Source organism: Panthera leo, chromosome A2, assembly GCF_018350215.1.
Source record: "Panthera leo isolate Ple1 chromosome A2, P.leo_Ple1_pat1.1, whole genome shotgun sequence".
Taxonomy (NCBI): Eukaryota; Metazoa; Chordata; class Mammalia; order Carnivora; family Felidae; genus Panthera; species Panthera leo.
Genome location: NC_056680.1, coordinates 149,809,661 through 149,832,292, shown reverse-complemented (window position 1 = coordinate 149,832,292; position 22,632 = coordinate 149,809,661). Strand labels below are relative to the sequence as shown.

General features: G+C 45.8%; 1 long non-coding RNA gene across 1 annotated transcript in view; it reads right to left on the bottom strand.

Moving 5' to 3' along the window:
• Positions 1–5,275: 5,275 nt before the first annotated feature.
• Positions 5,276–22,632, bottom strand: part of LOC122212093 — a 41,071-nt gene continuing 23,714 nt past the window's right edge. Inside the window, exon 5 of the long non-coding RNA XR_006198992.1 lies at positions 5,276–5,591. This is a non-coding gene — a long non-coding RNA (uncharacterized LOC122212093). The remainder of the gene's footprint in view (positions 5,592–22,632) is intronic.

Genomic DNA, 22,632 nt, shown 5'->3' with positions numbered 1-22,632 from the left:
TGGAAGAATTTCCCCAGGGGGTACATCACGGAATTTGTGGGCCACTGAGGTACTGTGCGTCTTCAGCTTTTCTAGATAAGGCCAATTTTCTCCCAGAGTACTAATTTACACTCCCACTGGGAGTGATTGGCTCCACATCCGTGATATTGTCTGAATTATTAATTGTTGCCAGTCCAGTGGCATAAAAGAGTATCTCCTCCTTGTTTTAATTTTGCAGCCCATGATGAATAATGAGGCTGAACCTTTTTCATATGCTCTTACTTGTGTATGCTTTTTTCTTTTTTAATTTTTTTAATGTTTTCATTGTTTTATTATTCATGAAATTTGTTGTCAAATTGGTTTCCATACAACACCCAGTGCTCATCGCCACAGGTGCCCTCCTCAATGCCCATCACCCACTTTCCCCTCCCCCTCCACCCATCAATCCTCAGTTTGTTCTCAGTATTTAAGAGTCTCTTATGGTGTATCTCCTTCCCTTTTTGTAACGCTTTTCTATATGTTTACTGTTCTCATGTCTTCTCTGTTTGCATATTGTGTGGTCTACATGTTTCTTGATGATTTGTAGATGTTCCTTAATACATTCTGGTAACAATCTATTTTTGTTTACAGGCGTTGAAGATGTCTTCCTACTTGGAGCTTTTATTCTCCCTCTTTTTTATAGTCTTATAATAGTTCTTAATTAAGGTAGTGGGATTATCAGTCTTTTCTTTGATGGCTTGCACTTTTGTGTAATGTTTCAGAAATCCTTCCCCACCCTGAGGTCCTAAGGATGTTGCGTGTGTGTGTGTGTGTGTGTGTGTGTGTGTGTTTCTTTTCTCTAACAGGCTTAAAGTTTTACCCTTTACTTTTGAGGTCTTGATCCACGATTGGTTTTTGTACATGGAATGACATGGGGCTCCAATTTCATTCATTTTCGTATGGATGATTATCGAATGGCCTAGCACTTGCCCCACTTTGCTGCAATGCCACTTCTGCCATTTATCAAGTTTCCAAATATGCGTAGGTCCATCTCTCGACTCTCTGTTTTGCTTGTCACCATTTTGTCATTCTCTGCACAAATATCCCACCGTCGTAGTTACTACTGCTTTATAATGAGGCTTGATAGCCAGTCGGGCAAATTCCTCCATTCTGTCCTTTTTTCTTCTAGACTGTGTCGGCTATTCTTGGACTTTGGCTCTTCCATATAAATAGTAGAAGCAGCTTGCCAACTTAAATGAAAACCATGTTGGTATTTTTATTGGAAATACTTTAAATCTCAAGCTCAAATTTGGAAAAAATGGACATAATTTCCTTATATTTTTATTGCTATTGTAAATGACAGCTTTATCTAATTAAATTTTCCAAATGTTACTAGAATATAAAAATACAATTGACTTGTTTATATTGAGTTTATCATTGGCAACCTTGCTAAGCTCTCTTATAAATTCTAACAAATTGCCTATAACTCTGCAAACAATGATGTCATCTATGAATGACAGTTTCATTTCTTCCTTGCTAATCCTTGAAACTTACAATTTTTTTTTTTTTTCCTTATTGTACTGGCTAAAGACTGGTGAAAGCAGGAATCCTTGTCTTATTCCTAATTTCTTTTTTTTATTTTAATGTTTTTAAGTTTACATCCAAATTAGTTAGCATACAGTGCAACAATGATTTCAGGAGTAGATTGTTCCTAATTTCTAAAGGACCTGTTTTTTCCATTTCTTCCTGAAGTGTAGCATTGCTGTAAGTTAATTTTTATAAATTTTATAGGTAGATGTCCTTTAACAGGTTCAGAAAGTTCTCTTCTATTCCTGGTTTGCTAAGACTCTGCCATCAGTTGATGTTGGATTTTATCAAACAATTTTTCTGCTTTTATTGAGAGCATGCCACATGAATTTTCTCATTTGTTTCATGAATGGGATAACTATATTAGTCGATTTCAAATGTTGAACAGCCTTGCATTTCTGGAATATGCTCCATTCCAATTTAGTCATGATCTGTTGTCTTTTTATATCTTGTTCATTCAGTTTGGTACAATCCTGTTTAGGATATTCGTCTCTATGTTCATGAGTAAAATCAGCGTATAATCTTCCTTTCTCATATTGCCTTCATCTGATTTTGGTATGAGAATTTTTTATGAGCTTCATAAACCAAGCTGGGGAGTATTCCCTCTTTTTCTATTCTCTGTAAGAGTTTGTGCAATATCTTCGTAATCCATTTCTTGAAGTCTGTGAAACATACTTATGAGACTCCCTAGGCCTAGCATTTTTCCAATGGGAAGATTCTCTTTTATTATTATTTTTTTTTTTTTTGAGAGAGAGAGAGAGAGAGAGAGCATGAGGGGGAGAGGGGCAGAGGGAGAGAGGGAGGAAGAGCATCTAAAGCAGGCTCCACGCCTAGCCTGGAGCCTGATGTGGGGCTCAATCTTAGGACCGTGACATCATGACCTGAGACGAAATCAGGAGTTGGATGCTTAACCAGCTGAGCTACCCAGACGCCCTGCAATGGGCAGATTCTTTTGTACTAATTCAATTTATTTGATTCAATGATTATGGAACTATTCCATTTTTCTTTTACTTTTCAGTCTGTTTTGATAAGTTACATTTTCCCATTCATTTGCCCATTACACCTAAGTTCCTATTTTCAGTACACTATCCCACCCTCCCCAAAGCTAACCATGATCCTGACTTTTGTAGTTATCCTATCCTTTTTCAGTAGTTTTTACCCTTAGTTTTCACCCCTAAACACAACACTTTTCCTTTGCAACTTTTTGGTTTCTTTTTCTGTTTGCTTATAAGTGAGCTCATACAGAATATATTGAGTCTGGTTTCTTTCACTCAACATTATGCTCATGAAATGGATACACATCATTGTTTATAGCTAGAGTGTGTTTGTCTTCACTGCTCTAGTTCTCCATTGTAGGAAGGCATCACAAATTAGTTATCATTCTACTCTTAAGGAACACTTGAGCTGCTGCCAGTTTGGAGCCATTATGAATCTTGTTGCTGTGAACAAGCTACATCTCTTAGTGCATATGTGCCTGTATTCATGTTAGTTACATACCTATCGGTAGAAGTACTAGCTCAAAGGGTACGAGAATCTTCAACATTGGTAATAATGACATTTGTTCTCTAAAAGAATCATACCAGGGGCACCTGGGTGGCTCAGTCAGTTCGGCATCCGACTTCAGCTCGGGTCATGATCTCATGGTTCACGAAGTTGAGCCCCACGTCAGGCTCTGTGCTAATGGCTCAGAGCCTGGAGCCTGCTTTGGATACTGTGTCTCCCTCTCTCTCTCGGTCCCTCCCCTGCTCATGGTCTGTCTCTCTCTCTCTCTCTCTCTCTCTCTCTCAAAAATAAACATTAAAAAAATTTTTTTTCAAGAGTCATACAAAATCACACTCCCACCAGCAGTGAGGTTACTATATTCCACAATCTTATCAACACTTGAAACCACCTTTGTTTTCTTAGCCATCCTGATAATACACTAATAATTTCGACTTGCATTTTCCTGATGATAATGCTTAATATGTTTTTTGGGCAGAAGATAATATTAGTCACTGTTTAAAAAAGAATTGTAAACAGGAAGACAGATTTAGAGAAATTATCCAGAATACAGCACAGAGGGAAAGAAAGATGATTAAATAGAAATTATATGAAATGGAAGATAGAGTAAGGATATTTAATGTATTATTTCTTGGAATTTGGGAATAAGATAATACAAATAATGGAAGAAAGTAATATTTGAGGAGATACTAACTGAATGTTTCCAAGAGCTGATGAAAAACACAGATCCTCAGAGTCAGGAAGCCCAGTGAATTCCAAGAAGTACAAATAAGAAAGAATCTGCATTAAGATTCTTACCAAGACAAAATACTAAAGAGAAAAAGAAGGCCTTAAAAAACAGACAGAGAGAAGAGAAAAATTACCCATGACAGAATAAATATTAGATTGACTTCTGAATTCTCAACGGCGACAAATGAAGCCAGAAGACAGGTGAATACTATTTTCAAAGGCCTAAGAGAGAGTCACCTTAGAGTGTCACCTTCAAATAGATAGCCAATAATAGTTTCTTTCAGGAGCAAGGATGAAATAAATATATTTCAGACCAACAAAGACTGAAAAAAATTTACTGACATTGGACTTTCACTAAAGCAAAAGACCAGATCATTGGTAAAATATTGTGGCAGCCATTAGGGAATGGGAGAGTCACAGGAACCAGAAAGGAAAATATAATAGATACCATTGTTGTGTTGATCCAATCCTCCCCCTTTTTCTGGGAATTATGAAAATACAATTTTCAAAAAGTTAACATGATTCTCATACAAATACAAAATAATCATATGCCAAGATTGGGCAACCTATTTATGAGGAGATCAGCAAGATGGTGTGGGGGGGGGGTGCTGATTCAAAGGAGGGGCATAGGGTGAAGGATTTTATCATCGTTAAAGAAAGGAAATGTTGGAATAAGATTGTTAGGTTAGGTACGAAACTAGTTAATGTGTTTGAGCAATAAAACCATAAGCTCTGGTTATATTTTCTACCAGATAGAAATAATTTGAATATCTACTGGACAAAAATCTATAAATTATCATGTAAACTTCACAGAGTCTGGACCTTTAATCACTAGCAGAAAGTGAATCAAAGGTACATCCCCTAGATAATCAAAGAACCCTTAGGGGTTAAACAATGCTCCACTATGACATTAAAAGGACATGCTGTCCTCCTTTTGCCTTATTTCCAAATTTGTGATAATTCTTAACAGAACAAATTTCTACCTAATGAAATGAAACACAGCAGTAATATTGGTATTACATGACTCTGTCCCTGGCCACAGACTAGGTCACAACTGACTCAACCTAGATTACTCAGCTTCTCTACCAACTACTGGGACTCGGGACAACCTCAAGGATCTCCCTGGAACTAGGGAGCAGTCCACCATTTTGTGGCAGCCATGTTTATCCGTGCTCGCGCCAAACAGGTAAAAGATGGTCTACAGAGAAAAAAAACAAACAAACATCAAAAAGAACATGGATCAAACATGGAGAAAAGAAGAAAAAGAGCCCAGGTGACCTCATGTGAGAGAGAAGAGTGGGGATGAAATAACCAACTAGGTTCTTGATGACTTTCCCTCCACTTCCTGCTTCCTGGCCTTCATGAAGCTTAGGCTGTAACTATTGGCCTATGAGATACTCCAGTATTCCCCCAATAAATTACTCTTGTGCTTTAAAGGGAGCTAAGTGAGTTTAAAAAAAATTTTTTTTTTTAATTTTAAAAAGTAACCCACAAAGTGAAAATCCAGAGAGTCAAGACAGAGCAACGTGAGACCATCCAATCAATGCAGCTCCATAGGTCCAGGTGCAAGACCCCTTTGACGCGTCATGAGACATCCGTTTTTATGTTTCCTGTTAACCCGGGTAAGGGTACTCTGCTGTGCAGTTAAGTGCCACGTGGAAGACAGCCAGTTAGGACTCACCACAAACCAAGGGCTGCATCACAACACAGGAGGCAGATCCAGGAAGATGGTCACACCTCTTCGCATTCGGCGTCTTATCATTCATTCAGATGGCCCACAGCTGGTGTCCCTCAGCCTGTGGTATATCTCCTATTGCCTATATTGGTATTAAAACAAAAAGAAAAAAGAAAACATAAGAAAATCTCCGCAGTTCTTTAGTTTGATTTATCAGGTCAATTTGAGGGTGCCATTATAAAATTAAAATACCTATATGTCGAATGGGTAGTTTCACTTACATTGAATTTTGTTTGTTTGTTTGTTTTTTTAATGTTTCAGATTCCGGGGGCACCTGGATGGCTCAGTAGGTTAAGCATCCAAGTTCGTCTCAGGTCATGACCTCACAGTCTGTGAGTTCGAGCTCCGCATCCTGCTTGGATCCTCTGCCTCCCTCGCTCTCTGCCCCTCCCCCACTCACGCTCACTCTCTCTCAAAAATAACTAAACATTAAAAAAAATTAAAATGTTTAATATTGCAAGCCAATACGAGACACCAGGACATCTCTAGGAAGACGCTAGGAGGAAGGAGAGACACCCCTAGGGGGCAGGGGGCAGGAAGGGCAGGGGGCCTGAACGGGAAGGAGGCTGGTTAGGAAGAGGGCCCCTAGAGAGGGACGAGGTGGGGCTGAGATTACATAAATTGAATCTGACAGCCTACGGCAAACAAGGGAAAGCCAGATATTAGCACCTGTTTGCCCCGTATAAACCTTTTTAAAACTACCCTGGTGCGTGTGACGGCAAATAAGAACCGGGAAAGGGGGCTTTTATGAGAAAGCTTCGCAGAATGTGTGAAATAACAAAAGATCTCGTTTTCCATCTCAGCTCTTTTGTGCAGTCCCATCAAACGGAAACTCAGCAGGCCTGAGGGCCACCGCTGCTTCTAATTAAGGCCCCAAGGTAAGGCCGCGCTTTAGGGGGGATCCTCCCAGCAAAACAGAAATTCCACCTCTGCCTCCAGCAGCAGCAGGCTGATCTGGGCTCCGGGTGCTGTGTTTGTTCTCAGCTTGCACTGAAAGTGGCAGGCCGCACCTGCCTTCCAGACGCCCTCTGAGCAAGTTGATTCTAACGCTGACTCTCTTGTTCAAACAACCCCAAGCACAGAAAACAGATGTTAAATAAAAGATTGAGAAGCAAAGCCTTTCCCCCTCTATGTGTGCGCGTGTGGGTGAAGGAGGGGTTTTGTACGTAAAAGAGTTAGTACAGCTTCGCTCCCCCGCCCCCCCACCCCGACCCTTGCAAAAAGGCTACGCGATGCATCTCACAGGTGTCACCTCTGAAAATTTGGGTGCTGGTAAGGGGCCTTATTCCAGCCATGTGTCTCCACAGGAGAGGCGAGTCTCAAACTTTAGTGATCGTTAGAAGCATCTGTAGGGCTTGTTAAAACGCAGATTACCAGCCTTCCCGAGTTTCTGATTCCGATCCAGGATGTCTGGGGTGGAGCCCGAGAATTAGCATTTCTAACAATTTATCAGCAGGCTTTGTGCATTGCTGTTCTAGGACAGTAAAGACAAAGAGAAAAGGTGAAGAATTATCAGCTGGGTAACCTCTGACCCCAGCCTGAGGGTATTTTGACACAGGAGAGAGAGCTGCATAGGATCTGAGCACGTATGTGGGAGGACATGCTGAAAGCAGAAGAGTGTTTGTCTGTTTGCTTTATGTTTATTGATTTATCTTGAGAGAGAGAGAGAGAGAGAGAGCGAGCAAGGGAGGGGCAAAGAGAGAGGGAGAGAATCCCAAGCAGGCTTTGCGCAGAGCCCGATGCAGGGCTTGAGTTCACAAACCATGAGATCATGACCTGAGCCAAAACCAAGAGTCAAAATGCTTAACTGAGCCACCCAGGTGCCCCAGAAGAGTTTCTAAAATGATTACCAAGGGTGGGATGGTTTGTTAGGAGGAGGGTGCACTTGGCCAGAGAGTAGGATTCATATTTGGGGCAGGAGTGGGTCCGGGTCTCCTTAACCCCTGCCCCAGCGTCCTGTATCTCTACTGAAGCCCCAGGGGAGGGGGGCCTTGCTCTTCATTTCTTCCTTCTCTTAGAAGCCCTGGGTGCCTGGCCCCCCCAGTGGTTGCTCCACTCTGGTTCCCCGCTGCCCCAAATCTCCCCCTGTTGGAAAACCCAGCTACCGGACAAAGGAGCTTCCTCAGCTTGGTTTCTAGCAAGGAGGGCTGAGAGCGCAGTCCGGGTTTTATTGCTTCAGGACGGAGCTGTAGGGCACTGTCTGCCTCTAACCGCATCCTGGGCAGAGCATCCCTCCCAACTCGTCCATCCAGCCATCCAGCCACCCAGCCACCCAGCGTCCTGCCAGAGTGGGTCATTCTGTCAATTGGAGTGAGGGGGCTGGGAATCCGTCATATAGAGCATATTAGATGAATTAAATGAGAAAGCCACGAGACTGAAGTTGCTCTGATGCCAAAGCGGCCTACGCAAGCAAACCAAAATCTTGTAATGGCGCAAGATTAAGAAATCAAAACAGGGGCGCCTGGGTGGCTCAGTTGGTTAAGCGTCCGACTTCGGCTCAGGTCATGATCTCGCGGTCCGTGAGTTCGAGCCCCGCGTCGGGCTCTGTGCCGACAGCTCAGAGCCTGGAGCCTGTTTCAGATTCTGTGTCTCCCTCTCTCTCTGACCCTCCCCTGTTCATGCTCTGTCTCTCTTTGTCTCAAAAATAAATAAACATTAAAAAAAAAAAAAAAGAAATCAAAACAGTAAGGACAACCAATCACAAAGAGCCAACTAGGCTCTAAGCTACAGCTCTTTAAATAATTTCCTTTTTTTTTTTTTTCTTCCTTCCTCACTGTCTCCTTCTCCTGGCTTCTGTGGGCAGAACACTCCTAACCACTTACGACTTGGCATTGCCCGATTCAGATCGATTTCGACTCAAATAAACTCTTAAAGTTTTTGAGATGCCTCAGTTTATCTTCTAACAAGGGAAACAAGAATATGGCATTCACGTTTCTGTGTGGCGTTTCCTTCCTCACTGATCCCACCATCCCACTGGTTTTCGGTGAGACAGGGCAGGTAACACGAATGAAATAGCCACAGCTCCTGGTCTTGACCGAACGCGGCATGAATCATGGCACAACTGATCGTGTAATTTTCAGGGCCCAGCATAACGTGAAACTGACAGGCCCCTCGTTCAAAAACTAAGAAATGAAGAATTTCAAGATGGCAATAGCAGAGCGTGAAACCAAGCACAGAGCTCCTCTATGTGTGGGGCTCTGGGCAACCATACCAGTTGCACACCCAAGGGCCAGACCTGGCCAATTGCTAAGGCAATAGGAGCCTTAGCATTGCGGTAGAAAGCTCCAGCTCTCTCTAAACTGGGCCGTTGCCCCCCTGTTTCCTGTCAAACAAACAGGAAATGTAGTCTCTGACCTCAGAGACTATCCAGGGCCCTGGGGAGGCAGACAGACACCGACCACTGAAGAACAGATTCTTGCAACAATGTCACATGGGTGAAATGATAGGGCTGACCATTTATATATCTAACTCTGCCTGCCGACACTTTTCCAGCAAGGTTATCTGGGAAAGGTAAATACAGGAGACCCTTCACGTGCAAGGGCAGGGAAGGTAAAGCTAAAGTAAGGAGGCTCAAACACCTTCTGTATGATCATCACATTTTGTGATCAATTTCTTTTTTTTTTTTTTTTTTTTGAGAGAGAGAAAGAGCATGCAAGTGGGCGAGGGGCAAGGAGAGAGAGAGGGAGACAGAGAATCCAAAGCAGGCTCCAGGCTGTCAGCACAGAGCCCGATGTGGGGCTCAAACTCACAAACTGTGAAACCATGACCTGAGCTGAAGTCGGAAGCTTAACCAACTGAGCCACCCAGGCACCCCGCGTTTTGTGATCAACTTCTGGAGGACTCTGGCAGTATTCAGAATTCCAACGTGCCTGCCTGATCTCTAGGTCTCTCCAAGTCCTATGAACATGCATCCAGGCCTCTTTACAATAAAATTCCAGGTGTCTATGTAATAAACTATCCTAACACTCAGTGGCTTGAAACAACCACCATTTTGTAATACCTCACTATCTTGTGGACTAGGAATTCAGACAAGGTGCAGCCATGCAATTGTTCTGCTTCAGGTCATGTCAATGAGAGAGAACCCAAGCCACCTTCACTCACATGCTTGTGCCTTCACGGAGATGCCCGGAACTCTGAGCCCAGCTGGGACTATCCTCTGGGGCACGCAGGTATGGCCTTTCAAGCCTGGAGAACTTAAAGTAGTAAGTTCTTACCCGGCAGCTCCCGTCTGCCTCATGGAGCTCAGGCCTCTCAGAAGAACATTCTAAGGAGCCCAGCAGGGAGTTCCAAGTCTAGCCATAGAAATCCCAGCATGTCACTAAGACAAGCTCAGATTCAAGCAGAGGAATATTGAACTCCACCTCTCAGTGGAAGGAGTAGCAAATGATCAGTGGTCGCTACTGATCCTTACAAAAGTGGCTCATGTAAGAAAGAAAATGGGGAGCTCATGGTCAGAGAAAAAGCCTAGACTCGACATTAAAACGTTAGGGAATGAATGTACATTTTACATTTTAAGTTAAAATAAAATGCTTAAGATGTATAGCTCCTATGTTTATATTGATTCCACAACTTTTTTTTCCCCTTTATTTTGACCAATTGCATGAGATAAGAATCTCTCTATTGTCAGTTAAAAAATAAAATTCCAAGAACATAGATCCATGACAATTCCTTATTTGTCCTTAAGGACCCAAAGCACCAAGCACAGAATGTGTTTGCTAATTCTGTGGGGGGAGAAAAAGAGGTGGGGGTATCCACTCTTTTTTGCCCTAGAGCTTTCTGCTACAGTGTCTATGGTTTGTAATGTGAGGCTTCAGTCCCTAATGCTAAATCACCTTTGTTGTAGGCCACTTTCACCTCTCGCCTCCACCGTCACCTTGGCCAAACCTGCCATTTCCCAGAGTGCCCCTCAGCCCCATTCCTCTTAAACACAGAGACCCTTTCCCTGCCTGCTTCTACCTTAAGCTAGGTAATGCTCCTCACTCCAGAATTCCAGGCAAAGCCAATGTTTTCCTCATGCAGATTTTGAAATGCCCGTCATCTACCAACCCCTCTCATGAAGCCATGATTGTTGGGGCTCCTGACAGTTTCACTAACGATCCAACCCCGGGTGCCATCATACCCCTGGCTCCTGCGGACCCTGCCCCTGAGTCCACTCATCCTTTGTTGCCATGGTAACCATCTCTGGGCTTCCCCACCCCCTCCTCATGCCCATGGTGCCTTCTCCAATAGTTTCTGGCAAAAGCGTACCTACACTTTCAGACCGTCCTTCCCCAGTAAGCCTTTTCTAATTAGCCTCACCCTTGGCTGTTTTCACCTCATTTTAAATTCTAGCGCTCCTCTGCCTGCTCTCCATGCCTGCTCTCTCCCTGTAGCCTATGCGTCACATGAATGAAGACTGTCTCTAGACTGTCACACATATGTGTCTTATCATTCCTCAAAATGGCCAACCATCTGAAAGCACAGACCACTGTTTGTGTGCTCGTGCTTGTGTGTGTGTGTGTGTGTGTGTGTGTGTGTGCTCAGTAGAGAGAACAGGACTGGCCCTCCCAATATATGCTCTAAAGACACGTCTTAAAATTAAATGTCTAGGAGGTGCCTGGGTGGCTCAGTCGGTTAGGCATCTGACTCTTGATTTTCAGCTCAGGTCACGATCTCATGGTCGTGAGATCAAGCCCCACGTCAGGCTCTGCGTTGAGTGTGGAGCCTGCTTAAGATTCTCTCTCTCTCTCTCTCCCTCTCCCTCTGCCCCTCCCCACTCGCTCGCGCATATGCACACGAGCACTCTTTCTCACCCTCTATCTTAAAAAAAAATTAAATGTATATAGGTTATGTTAAGCACTAGACTAGGCACTTTATGCTATTTAATTTAATCCATCTATTTGATTCTTACCCTGTAGCACTATTACCTTCTCTCAGCTCCAATTTTAACAAAATTCCACCAAGAGGAAAGAATTTGGATGTCCCACATAGTTCATTAGAATGGGATTTGGCGGCTGGTACAAGCACAGCTCAGAATGCCAAAAAGGGGCATGCGCATCGTCAGGTGGGGTCAGTGGCAATGACTTCCCGGCAGGTGAGCTTGAGTTGCATTGGGCGGGACGTGGCTCAGACTCCAGGCAGAGAATGGAACAGACAAGAAGCAGGCTTCCTGTCCTAGAGGAAAGGAGCCACGCACAAGTTGTGAGGAACGAAGTTGGAGACATGATGAGTGGATCCCACTTCCTCCACAAAGTCAGACTTTAATTGTTTTATTACATATTCTTCAAAAATTGGAACCAGGGAGAAGAAGAACAAGCCACAGAAATTCATTCTTGGCTCCTGTCAGACAACTGAGTCCCAAACCACAGTCTTAGAGTCTGTTTGCTATTGAGGAGGCGATTCGAAGACCAAAAGGCACCGGCACGTCCAGTGGGCTCACTGGCCCCGTTGCCTTGTTGGAGGGTTGGGAACATTTGCCAACAGCCTGCTCTGGTACACTCTGTCCCTGCCCCAATCTACTGCAGTAATTAGCTTTGCTCGTTACTTTCAAGTAAATAATCTCCTTGTCACAGCTGGGATCCTTTATCAGAACAGTGGACGATAAGGTTTGCAGAAGCAAATAATTTTTTTTTCCCTTAGAATTCCCTGGGACACTAAATTATGACCCAGAGATCTGAGTGAGGCCAATAAACTTCTAAAGACGTCTAAAACTTCTTTTAGGGGTGAAAAGAGTATTCAAAAACGAACACATTCACATGTACAGCAACAACGACAAAACCTTTGCAATGGATATTGATCTTTCCTTCAGTTCAGTTTTATGGTCCAGATCAACCAACATGGGTAAGTATCTGTTAGGTGCCAGGAAATGCAGCCCTGCCCTCACGGAGTTTCCAGGCTAGGTGGAGACCAACACGCAAACTGGTAAGAGAGGCACTAAATAGCACTGTTGCAATAATAATGCACTGTGAGAGCGGAATGCATGGAGGGAGGGTACCCTTATCCAGCCTGGATCTTCAAAGAAGACTTGGGGATGTGACTTTAGCACTGATTTAAGAAAGATGGGAAGTAGCAGCCAGAAGTTCTGCTGCAAGGCTTGCGGAACGAGGGGGCATGAGACCGATTCCGAGCATTTTTTTCTTTTAAACAATTGGCAAAATGTACATTCTCATCCCTTTGCCCCCATCATCCCATCAGGATGCCCATTTCAAAGAAGGAGAAAGCAAGAAGAGAGACTTCAGCTCTGCTCTGGGCAGCCTCTGGGTTTGGGGCTGGGGGGCAGTGCTGGCAAGGTGCGGAAGAAGCCCTCCCAGCTTCAGAGAATGCCCCATGGTGGCAGAACATCCTGTCCCTGATCCTTTCAGCTCTGCACCCCCGCCCACCACAAGGACTGCCAAGGACATCTCAGCACCCTTAGTGTTGGGGGGTGGGGTGCGGCAGGGGGCGGTAATCATTGCCAGAGAGGGAGCCAGCCGGAGCTCAGCACCAAACCCTGGTCTCCTCCAGTGTGGCAGAGCCTGACTACGGAATTTAACCCAGGGCTGCCCAATAGAAGAAAGAAGACAGGAGGGCACAAGGGATACATTTTCACTTGGATCGATTGCAAGTTACAAATTGAGGGGAAGAACGAGGCAAAGAGTCAAATAATTGCACGGTGGTTAAGAGCATGAGCTTTGGAATCAGACAGTTCTGGGTCTAAGGCCCAGCCCTGCTACTTCCTGGCTGTACAGGCAATTCCTTGATCTCCCTGAACCTGTTTCCCCATCTGTAAAGTGGGTGTAGTAAGAGTACTCAACCCAGCGCGTTGTTGTAAGAATTAAACACAATAATATGTGTAAATGTTTCAGGCAGTGTCTGGAACATAGTGGTGACTCAGTAAATATCAGCCATTTTTCTTTCTGTCCATTTGTGTCCCCCACGTCAACGCACAGGATACCAGAATCCACAGGTTTTACCAGGAAAACTGCCTTTATTTGATCATTTTGGAGATAACCAATGATTTTTTATACTAGTATTTTTTTTTTTTTTTTTTTTTTTTGTCAGAAAATGAAGAGAGACTTTCTAGTAGCCGAGAAGGGTTTCCAGGGAAGCGGGTTCTCATGTCCTTTCATGCGGAGGGGCTTATGTAGCGGGACTCTGCCTTATCGGTGCCCAGCCTCTCCTTGTGGGCACATTCAGCGATGTGTGATGTCCCGTAACGGACAATCCCTTTGAACAGCCCGGCTGGACCCCAGCGTCCCAAGTCCTGGGGTGAGCTAAAGTAGAGATGAGGAGCATTTGCCATTGGTTTATTGAGGTTAATTCATGTCGCCTTGACTTTGATTAGCAGCTGTGGTGTTCGAGGCACTGTTTTAGGGATCACTCACTGTCTAAGGCCGGGACAGTAGGGGCAGAATCAACCGAATGGGCTGCCCCTTGAGTATGAAATCAACACTCTCCATCCACAACTGTGATCACAGTCAGGGAATTGTACTTCCAAAGCTCAGCTTTGGAAACATGCTTTCACACCCATGGCCTCCCTATGACAGAGGCAATCCAGGATTTTTATTCCTTCCTCACAGAGGAGAAAACAATCTCTGAGAGCCTAAGTCCTGAAGTACAGCACCATTCAACTCTGGCCTCCTCATCCCAAAGCTCTTACCGTCACTCAATCAGACGGCTTTTGTCACACGGAGGGGAAACACTACACGTTCTTTAGAACGCATTCTAGAGAACACATTTCTAGGAGAGCTGGCTCGTGTCCAGGTACAGGCGCTGGTCCTAGAAGCCCTAATCTTCATTTATGTGATGGTCTATCCATCCGAGGAGGGAGTTTTGCAACTGGCTTTATCACACTCCAAATTCTGCTGTTATCTGAGTTAGAACTATTCCGTCAGCTGGCCAGGCCTGAGCAGAGGGAACTCTCTGGGACTGATAGGGCTTCTGGGGGGGAGGAGGAGAGCACAAGCCATTCTCGATGGAAAATTACGTGTGTTCCTCCAGCGGGTCGGAGCTTTCTGACCTTCAAGGCACAGGCCGTACCTCTTCTGGGGCGTTAGTCTTCTGAAATAAAATGAAAGCGCGCTAGCTGTGGATAAGAATTCTTTGTGTAGCACAAGCAAGAGTTCTGACCACTGCTGTCTTGTAAAGGTGTTGGCTGAAGGGTTTGGGAAAAAATCATCCTGTGCCCAGAGAATCCACTGATATCCACACACGGAACTGGCCCCCTCAGTGTGGCTGGGACCCTCCTAAATAGAGGGGAAGCTATGGGTGAAGACTAAAACAGCGTCAAGTATCTGGTGGGAAAGAAAACATTCAACCACTGGGACACCTGAGTGGTTCAGTCGGTCGGGCATCCGGCTCTTGATTTTGGCTCAGGTCATGATGTCACTGTCGTGGGATCGAGCCCCACTTTGGGCTCCATGCTGAGTGTGGAGCCTGCTTAGGATTCTCTCTCTCTCTCTCTCTCTCTCTCTGCACCCCCCCCCCAAATAAATAAGCATTTAAAAAAAATTCAACCACTCATCAGGGTGAACAGAGCTGGAAACCAAAACATCAGCATGGTAGACTTTTCTTCAAATGGACGAAAGGCCCCAAATGCCAGGGCTAGCCTATGTTCTAGTGATTTCCTTCCAGGGCATCGCAGCTTACTTAGCACTGATTTCAAGTCCTTACCCCTTGCCCTCTTCTGCTGCAGGAGCGTGGATAGTGTCCATATCCTGGACGGCATGCTCAAGCACGAAGCCAGCCCATCCTGGCTACTCCGAACTTGCTGCTGCACAAGACCAAAAGACCCTGTGAGGTTCAAGCTGGTGGATGTGGGTTCTCTCCCTGCTGCGGCCAAGCAGAGCCTTCCTCTCCAGGCTCTCATGTGTCCTCCTGGCATCTGGCAGGAGGCGTGAGAACTGAGCAGAACTGACTTGTTCTGACTGATGCAGCAGAGCAGGACAGGAATTCAGTTGCCCAGACCTTGGCAATGCTTAACCCAAATCTGTCTGGAAAGCCAGGGACACTTCTACTCATGGGAGCACCAGCCGAGACGGTGGTAAGGCAGGTAGCTTCACCCCACCTAACCCCCCTCCGGCCCCCTTCTCCCTGCCTTCCCCTGTTCTCCTAAAACTGCCTGGACCCTTTAATTTCTGGGCTTTCTTCATATTCTCTCTCGGTGGGTCAACCGCTCTGCCACTTAGCCCTCACAAGAATTATCTGCCCTAGGATCCAATAACCCCAAGACTCTGCTCTCAGCCAAACGTGGGGTTAGAAACACTCTAAAGAGCTAATTCACTCTAAAAGGATACTGGCTTAATATGTTGTGTTTCCCAGGCTTATGTGCATTTTTAAAAGAGAAGGTCATTAGTCTTAAGACTTAATGGTAGAACTTTGGGCATTATGACAGGCAGTGGGGAAATACTCTGTAGCAAGGGGCTGCATCACCCTATAGGGGGTTGTCTGGTGTGGTAAATTGCCCACCACCCACCTCACCCCCTGTCCACGATGGTCAGCCCTACGTCACTGCTTTCCCCTGAAATTGAATCTCCTCACCCAGCTGTCGAGAAGACAAAACAAAGCTGCCAGCTGGTTATTATTCAAGAACAAAGCCGGCCATTTCTTTTAGCAGGTTCAGAGCCATTATCTCCCCAGGACACATGCTACAGTGGGTGCTAGCTTTATCTAGCCACATTTCCTTCTGTCCTCAAATCCTTGAAGGGTGTGTTGTTCCTCCCGCTGGCGCAAGACAAAAGGGAACTAGAGAAAGAAATGTGCTGTAGCAATGACCTGAGAGAGCTCCTCTCTCCTTCCTTTGCTGCCTGGACGTCTCCAAGGCAATGGGATTTCCTGTCTGTTCTCAAAACCCAGGCAGATGAGAGAAGAAAGGTGAAAGGAGGACCAGGGCGGCTATCTTTTCATCTGAAATAGGGGCAGAGCCACACCCCCAACCTCACCACCATCAGCAAGGATTCAGGCTCCCTTGCTGCCAACAGTCTCAAGAAAGGATTGCCAGATAAAACACAGGACACCTAGTTAAATCTGAGTTTCAGATGAACACTGAATACATTTTTAGTATATATCTTGTGCAATATTGGGGAACATTTTTTTTTTTTTTTAGCGTTTTATTTATTTTTGAGACAGGGAGAGACAGAGCATGAACAGGGGAAGGTCAGAGAGAGGGAGACACAGAATCCGAAACAAGCTCCAGGCTCTGAGCTGTCAGCACAGAGCCTGACGCGGGGCTCAAACTCACGGACCGTGAGATCATGACCTGAGCCGAAGTCGGCCGCCTAACCGACTGAGCCACCCAGGCGCCCCATTGGGGAACATATTTAAACTAAAAAATCATTCATTTTTTCGGATGTGCTAAATCTGGCGACCAACCACATCATCTCTCCCTTCTCACCCCTGTCTCCTGTACCCTCTCCCCCAGATGGCTCTGGCCACCACCCGGTCCTAGGCTGGTCACCTGAAGTGCGACAGAATTCCTTTGCCACAGATGAGGATTTATGGGGGTCCCCGCCAGAAGCACGTAGAATGATGTAGCTCTGTGTTCGGCACGGAACAGTGTCAGAGATAAACCTCACTGGGAATGCTTCGTGTCTGGCTGCTTCAGACTCGCTTGCCTGAGGTCATGCTGAATACCTAAAAAAACTAATGAATACGTTCTATGGTCTCAGAATAAAACAGGGACCACTTCCCTAGAAGAGATAGTGAAGCCGGGTCACCTGGGTGACTCAGTCAGTTAAGCGTCTGATTTTGGCTCAGGTCATGATCTTGGGTCCATGAGTTTGAGCTCTACGTCAGGCCGTGTGCTGACAGCTAAGAGGCTGGAGCCTGCTTTGGATTCTGTGTCTCCCTTTCTCTCTACCCCTCTCTCCCTCCCTTCTCTCTCTCTCTCTCTCTCTCTCTCTCTCTCAAAAAAATAAATAAATAAATATTAGAAGAGATAGTGAAGTTTAGGAGGGAGACCTCTGGCTTGCATATGTCAATCTCCATCTGCCCCGTCTAAAAACTGCGAGGTTCATTTAGATGCCTAAAGCCTTTCCTGCTCAAAATTCTGTAAGTCTATCCACCCCTGAGAAAGTCCAGGCTTCCTCCCTCTGGTGCTGCCCAGATCTGCTCCAGTCCCAGACCATCCAGGGGTCCACCTCCTGTCCCAGTGACTTCTTTACCAGAAGCCCCAGTGGCAAACTGTCTCCCAACTTTTCCTGACACATGTGACACTTCTCCACCCTCCCATCCTAAACGTGGGTCCTGTTCAGAGGGTCCTCATCTGAGTTGGGCCCCAAGCCTTCCGGTTCTGTGGGACCTCTTCTGGTCCTGGTAGATCTCCCACTGCTCCAAGAGAAACCAGTTAATAATAAACAAGGGTCATCATCCCTGAGAAATAGGCATCTACCCAAGTTTAGGCTGAAGGCAATCTCGTGAATTCTTTTTTTTTTTTTTAATGTTTATTTTTGAGAGAGAGAGAGTCAGAGTGTGAGCGGGGGGAGGGGCAGAGAGCGAGGGAGACAGCGAATCCGAAGCCAGCTCCAGGCTCCGAGCTGTCGGCACAGAGTCCAACGCAGGGCTCGAATCCATGAGCTGTGAGATCATGACCCAAGCCAAAATCGGACACTTAACCAACTGAGACACCCAGATGCCCCAAAAGCAATCATGTGAATTCTAACACAGTGAGGGCCAGACACAAGGGCGTTATGATGTAGTCCCTGATGCAGAGCAGCCTGGTAAGATTCCCCTTAAAAGTAATATTAACCCAATATGGGGCCCGTGGGTGGCTCAGTCGGTTGGGTGACCAACTTCCGCTCAGGTCATGATCTCAGGGTCCGTGGGTTCAAGCCTCACGTTGGGCTCTGTGCTGACAGCTCAGAGCCTGGAGCATGCTTCGGATTCTGTGTGTGCCTCTCTCTCTGGCCCTCCCCACTCATTCATTCTCTCTCTCTCTCTCTCTCTCTCTCTCTCTCTCAAAAATAAATAAACATTAATGTATTTATATATAAAGTAATATAACCCAATACCACCCATTCCTCCCTCATTGCCATGTCTTTATTCCCTTTATGGTCCTTTTGCTCTATTTTAACTGTGTTCTCTTTCACTAATCACACTGAAATCCGTTTGTCCATTTGAACTGACTGACCAGTAAAGTCCTTGGAAAGGTCCGTCCATCTTCTTGTTAAATTAATTCCCCCGCGGAACCTATCTAACCAAATACTTGTATTTTCTCTCCGTCTCTGCTGGGTTTTTTTCTGCCCAAAGCAAACCGTAAAAGAGAAAGTTGCAGTGAATTTCAAGATTCACTGGAACTTACATTTTGTAACTTTCATATAAGGCTTCCGAAAGCCCTTTTTTTCCCCCTACAAAAAAGAACTCTACCCTCTCAAGCATTGGATTGTTTGGAAAAACAGACACAGAGGAGTATCCCACTTGCCCAAAGCCAACACTGATGAAAATTTCTGAGACTAAGAAAAACAAGAAGATCGGATTTTGTGGTAGGGGTTTTTTCCTTACAGTTTACTTGTGATTTTCCCAGTGCCAAAACTATATGACTCTATAACAAATATTCCCCCGAGGCTCTCATGGCTGCTAAATGGCAGCAATTGGGGGCTTTTTTGTTAACATGAGAATCTCAAGGCTTAACATGCCAGAATGCTGGCTTTATCCCCAGTGAGAAAAACCTCTCTGGTAGAGTATCTATTCCATTGTGTCGTAAGAATGAAGAAGCCACATAATTATGACTGGAGCATGAGAAAAGGAACTCAAGGCAAAAAAAACCCCACCAGGACAGTAGATGACAAAGCAGATGAACAGGAGCCCCCACTTCCCTCTGATAGAAGGTCAGGAAGGTCATATCCTCTGGCTGCCCTCCAGGCTGGCGTTTCATCTAATACTAGACATCCAGCAAGTGAAAGTTTATGTTTCAGGGTCTCCCCGTGAGCTGCCTCATTCCATCGTTCAAACCCTTTACGGCCTATCTCTCCCATGCCAAGTCCTATGCCACACGCAGAGAACATAAAGGTGAATGGGACCCTGTCTGTGACCTCAGAGAACTCTCAGACTCATGCATGAGACAGATCTGCAAATAAGCGCATCACAGCGCGTCCTTGTGTGCGGAGCTGAAAGATGGGGCTCTCTGTGGCGGAAGTGCTCAACCATGGGCGATTCTGTAGCCCCGGGGACATTTGGCAATGTCTGAGGTAGAAGGGGGGGTACATCCTGGATTGTAGCAGCTGGGGTGAGAGGCGCTGCCGGCATCTGGTGGGCAGAGACCAGCGACACCCCTAACCACCCTCCAATGCACAGGCCAGTGCCCCACGACGAGGAACCCTGCAGCCCAAAACGGGGATCCTGCCGAGCTTAAGAAACCCGGATGTATCTGAGCGAATCTGGTGGGATCATTCCCATCACGTTGACTCGGGAATTTGAGTTCACACAGCCACTCGTGCTCTTTCCCTGGCTCTGTCGTTGACTGGCTTTTGTCCCTCAGCAAGTTACTTGCCATCTTGGCTTCAGTTTCCTGGTCTATGGAATAGAGTTGGAGTCTCTGGTCTCCAGTCCCTTCCTGTCTAAGGATCTATGGTGTTACTGGGCCAATATCTGTGCTTCTACTGAGCCCTGCCCCGGTTAGGAGAATGCCTTGGCCACGGCCTGTTTACTCCACCCAGGTCAAAGAGATAAGCTTGTCTCCTGGGTTGATCCTGACGCTCAATCAGGGAAGGCAGGTGTAACCTCTTGCCAAGGACCTCCGGTTAGGACACCTCCATCTTCCGAGCCTGTTTTGCCATCGGCAAACAAGAGCCACATAACTCATCTGCCTCCCTGTATCAGGAGGCAATGAGTGAGTAAAGGAAGCAAGATGGAAAATTACCCGGATGCTGCTTGGGTGCCTCGGCCCAAAGCCTACGGTCCCCTTCTCTCCCTCTTGGAGGCTCCATGGCAATGAAAGGATAAAAGGACCCTGCTCAGGACCAGCTCTGTGGCCTGGGGTAGTGGGCTGGGCTGGGGAGGGGTTGGTATCTCTATATACTCTTTGGAACAGCCCCAAGGAGGATCTCTATCATTTGTCTCCCTGAGGGGAAGTAACACTTGGATTCTTGGCCACATATTTTAGGGACTGGGGCTGGGTGTGAGTCCAGTGCCCTCAGATACTCGCTCTCTCTCTCTCTATCTCTTTCTCTCTGTCTCCTCTTTCTCTCTCTTCTCTCTCTTTCTGTCTGTCTCCTCTCTTTTCTCTCTCTTCTCTCTCTCTCTCTTTCTCTCTCTGTCTGTCTCCTCTCTATTTTTCTCTCTTCTCTTCTCCCTCTCTCTCTCTCTCTCTCTCTCTCTGGCTTCAAACTCCTTCACCAAACAGAAAGACCACTTCAGGGCCAGTGGGCAGGAGCACAGGGACAGCAGGCCCCGGACGAGGGGAAGAAGCTCCCGTCTGGGCCTGAACATAAGGCCTTTTCAGTATGCTGCTGGCTGCAGCAGAAAGGCAGGAAAAGGGAGACAGGGCAGGGCAGGCATTGGCAGCTCTGTTTCTTTCTGTGTTTCTGGGCTCACTGTGCTGGCAGAGTAACAGCAAGGTCTGTATTTGGAGCCTGTGTGTCCTCTCCACTGCTAGACCGGTGCCATCTGACGTGGCCGATTCCGCGTGGAATGAATAAGTGAACCCCTTTTTCTTTTGATAGGAAAAAAAGTACACTTCAGAGACGTTAAGTGATGTGCCCAAGTTACTTAAGATGCTAGGCACGGGACTTCTATTAGGGTTGCTTACTATTAGATCTGCTTCATGAACATACCACCAATACACGTCTCTAAGGCGGTTAACCGCATAGTTCCCGTTCCGTATGTGTTCATTGCTTGGGTTTTGGTTTTGAGGCTTGTTTTTTGGTCTGGTTTGGTTTTTTTCTGGTACAATTTACATTTGGTAAAATGTGCAGACCCTAAGTATACAGCTCAATCATTCCTCTCTCTCTCTCTCTCTCTCACACACACACACACACACAAACACACAGATTTCCCCTGGATAAAAATATAAAACATTTCCATCATTCCAGAAAGTTATCTCTTGCCCTGTTCCAGGCAATAGCCTCCCTCACTCCAGGAAGTAACCTCTTTTTTATACTTCTAGTGCCATAGTATATATAGCTTTGCCTATTCTTCAACATCATATATCATATCAACCTCATATTCTTTTGTTCAATATAATGCTTTTTAGGCTCACCCGTGATGTGTCAGTAATTTGTTCCTTCCTACTGGTGGATAATAGTCTACCGTGTGAACGTAACACATTGTGTTTATCTACTCCTATTTTTTTAATGGTTTTTATTTGTTTTTGAGACAGAGAGAGAGAGAGAGAGAGGGAGAGAGAATGAGTAGGGGAGGGGCAGAGAGAGAAGGGGAGAGAGGATCTTAAGTGGCTCTGTGCTGACAGCCTCAAGCCCGACGCGGGGCTCGAACTCACGAACCGTGAGATCACGACCTGAGCCAAAGTCGGACACTCAGCCGACTGAGCCGCCCAGGCACACCTATCCACTCTCTTATTAATGGATACTTGCATTGGTTTTAGTTTGGGGTTATTATGTTCATTTGATTTTTTTTTTTTTTTTTAGTAAATCGCTTCAGGTGCCTATTTCAATTCTCTATTCAAATGAACTTTAAGGACAGTCACCCTCCACAGGTCACAGCATGATGAGAAAGAGAGAAGTACTCGATGACCTAAAGTCCTTTCAACCACAAAACCCTCTAACTCAACCTCTTCTCTAAAAGCTGCTGCCAAGCACCTACTTCACAGGGTTATGACAATGACCTCTGAATCGCAGGGCAAAAGTGGTCATTTCCTCATACGCAAGGATGCGACTCTGTACCTACGGGTTCACCAGCAAAGACTGGAGATCTTATTGTGGTACAAGAAACACACCCATTTCGCTTCAGCAGATGACTCCTAGTCTCAAAGGAAAGATGCTCTCCTGTTCTCCCACTGGGAGCAACTTGAAGGCGGCCAGCGGGCACCGTGAGATGTAAATAAATGTATCCGCTTCAGCCAACTTCTCTGCGCTGCGTGGGAAAACGACGGATCTCCCTTGAGAAAGGAAGGACTACCGCCCGTGGGGGACCACTAACCAGGTCTCCAAAGCACTTCCAACAGACGGACCCTTGAATGAATTCCTAACACTCCTTCTTATTCTTTCTGATTC